This window comes from Pongo abelii, chromosome 3 (genome assembly GCF_028885655.2).
Source record: "Pongo abelii isolate AG06213 chromosome 3, NHGRI_mPonAbe1-v2.0_pri, whole genome shotgun sequence".
In the NCBI taxonomy this organism is placed as follows: domain Eukaryota; kingdom Metazoa; phylum Chordata; class Mammalia; order Primates; family Hominidae; genus Pongo; species Pongo abelii.
Window position 1 is genome coordinate 167173538 of NC_071988.2, and position 3572 is coordinate 167177109.

Genomic DNA, 3572 nt, shown 5'->3' on the forward strand with positions numbered 1-3572 from the left:
TGCAGAAGTTATTGCTATCTTTTGTTTGTCTGTGCCCTGCCCTGAGAGGCGGAGCCTACAGAGGCAGGCAGGCCTCCTTGAGCTGTGGCGGGCTCCAACCAGATCGAGCTTCCCAGCCGCTTTGTTTACCTACTCAAGCTTGGGCAATGGTGAGCTCCTTTCCCCAAGCCTCACTGCCACCTTGCAGTTTGATCTCAGACTGCTGTGCTAGCAATGAGCGAGGCTCCATGGGCATAGGACCCTCCAAGCCAGGTGCAGGATATAATCTCCTGGTGTGCCATTTGGTGAGCCCATTGGAAAAGCGCAGTAGTAGGGTGGGAGTGACCCGATTTTCCAGGTGCTGTCTGTCACCCCTTTCTTTGACTAGGAAAGGGAATTCCTGACCCCATGCGCTTCCTGGGTGAGGCGATGCCTCGCCCTGCTTCAGCTCACGCATGGTGCACTGTACCCACTGTCCTGCCCCCACTGTCCAGCACTCCCCAGTGAGATGAACCCGGTACCTAAGTTGGAAATGCCGAAATCACCCGTCTTCTGTGTCGCTCATGCTGGGAGCTGTAGACTGGAGCTGTTCCTATTTGGCCATCTTGGCTCCACCCCCTCCCCCCCATTATCACATATTCTTATGCAGTCTCTGTATTTATTATAGTCAGGCCTGGAAGGGTTAAATTTTTCTCTTTCACATCTAAGAAAATCCACCTAAATAGAATTATTTCTAGTAAACAAACTGAAGATCAGAAGCCAAAACATGTGAAGTGCTCCGATTTCAAAAAGGAAATGTACATTTTGTTTTCTCTGTCCAAGAAACTGAATTAATCTTGTTGTGTCTCCAACTTTCAGATCCATTAGCTTTGACCACAGGATGGGCACCAATGGGCATATTTGCTTGCTATTTTTCATTAAACATAAATCTAAAGAACGATATGCACTTTCGAAGTCTTTTGAATTTGCTTGACTGTGGATGAGTTGGAATTGTAACCCCAGGTTCCAGTCCAGTACCTGCAAAAAATTAGACCAAATGAAAAACAATTTAGGCAGCAGTTGAGAAAATATATTAACAAGAACCAGTACACTTTAGTTGCTGGATTTTACTGCCTTTAGCCATATTCTGAGTCATACTGTGTCAGTGAGCATAACAACTTTTGTTCCTTTAACATTGGAGTGGATTGTTGGGTATTATATAGGCTAGTGAATTATTCATAGAAATTTGAATTATTCAAATATATCAACAAATTTCTCTTATTCTGAAGCAATAAAATGTTAATTAATTAATACTCAACAGTTCTATTCAATGTTTTGTCAAGGACCTTTCTAATACTTTAAAAGTAAATTTACTAGGCCTTGAGTATTCTAAAATGCTGTTGTCACTGCTAGCTTTAAACATGTAAGGACATAGAAGCAATAAAATTGGCCAAGGACGAAGAGAGAATGTGTCAGCACTGAAACTGAAGTCTTGGATCCACATCTGGGTGTTACATTACCAAACAGGAGGAGATAAATATGGATACTTTATCTGGGCTGGGCTAAAAGGTGCCGTTTCAATGATTTGGGAAGAAATTGAGTTTGCAAAAATGAATGTAACATAAGAGGCAAGAAACAAGATAGAGGAAACTCAATTTTCATCCTGAAGAGAACATTTGGAGGGCATTTGAATGTGTTCTTTTAGTATATCTAAGAAAACAAAAATCTCAATAAGGTAGTTAAAACCATTAAAAGGTAGCTCTCTATTTGAAGAATCACTATGTGAAGGAAAGATAAATCAAATTTCTTATTTAGAAACCAAAACTTACCCTTCTTTGTCAGATAGGCTGGGTTCAGATTCTGATAATGTCATTGGCTAGCTGTGTGATCGTGGGCAGGTATCTTAGTCTCTCTAAAAGTGAGTTGTTAACAGTACCAAATGAAGTAACTCATGGAAAGCATTTATCCATTTGGCCCGTAGTAGGCATCCAATAAATGGTAACTACACTACTGCTACTACTACTACAGCTTAAGCAAGCACATGGGGGAATCTGGGCATGCATGGATAGCGTATATTGCAGCTGAAGGGGGCTAGGAAGTCCTTTTATCCCTTGGGGATGATGAATAAACTGTGTTGTGCACCTGTATTTTGACTGACAACTGTCACATGAGATCAAGTGTGGAATTTTGCACTTGTGACGTCTTATCAATGCTCAGGAAGTTTCAAACTTTGGAGCATTTTGGATTTTGGATTTTCACATTGGGGATGCTCAACCTGTAGTAGTAGCAGTGGTAACCACTGTGCATTATTTACTGTGTTTTTATTGCTTGTTCTCTGCTCTATGGGGGTAAATATAGTGTTGAAAATATTAAAAAAAAAAAAAAAAAAGGCCTGCATAGCACCTATAGGGTAGTGAAAGTACTCCAAAATCTGAAATACTTCTGGTCCCGATGATTTCAGCTAAGAGGTGCTCAATCTGTACTACTACTATATTATTATTTGTTCCCCTTCGTTTCACTATGTCCCCACTCACTCACTTGTCTTTTCATCCCTCCTACTTTATTCAACTACATTATAATCTAGGCAAGGAATAATTGAGTCAGAAAACTGACATAATTAATGCTCAGTTCAAAAAGCTCAATTGCCTCAAAACTTGAAGTTCTTTTTTTTGGGGGGGATGCGTTTTTTATGAAAGAATGGTTCCACTTAAAATGACTTCATTTCTTACTTTTTTAAAATGATGGAGGTCATCTGAACATCTGCTATGAAGCTGCATCTGTCTCTGAGCGTGTCTTTATTTTTTTAACCTCTAAAATAACCTTTTTGTCTTTTTATTTCAGAGAGAAAGGTATTCTTCCTCCTTGGAAGTTACTTTTCCCCAAGTTTTCAGTATCCTTGAGAAAACTGCTCCCACATTTTCCCTATTCTTCTTTCCATTCACCTCAAAAATATCACAAGATGTTTTGACTTTTTTTTTAAAAAGTGGACATATGAATATCCAACTAGAAAAAAAAAGTTAAAAGAAGCACAAAATTCTATCACCTAAAATTACTATCATTAGCATATGTGTTCATTTCAGACATCTCTTTTTATTTGCACATGGAAAGAAAAAATAATAAATAGATAATAACTCTTCAAAAATCAAACAACTTTTTATATTCAAACTACTTTTTAAATTCAATATTAAAAATATTGAATTTATTGTCATTTGAAATCCATAGACAATACAAAAAATGAAATTGAAGGAATTGATGAACTTTAGGTAGATGTTTCTCTGCCAAAATAAATATTATTTCCTAAGAAAAACCTTAAAGTTTGATGGGGTGAAAGACAAGAAGTTTGGGACTTCTACTTCTAGCCCATATGAAATACCAGGGACAAGATATGTCCTCCTGTCTTAAAGAAGTAAAGAACGGAATGAAATCTATTGAACAATAATTTTAATGCATGGAACAACAAACATTGCAGGAAAGTGATTTCTGAGGGAAGGAAAACAAGTAATGTAAGCCCTATGTTTGTCCCAGGGAACTTCTAAAGAGAATTTCTAAGCCTCGGAACAGGTAATGTAAACCAAAAAGGAGCCCGGTAGTCTCTCTGAGATGAGAAGTCAGAG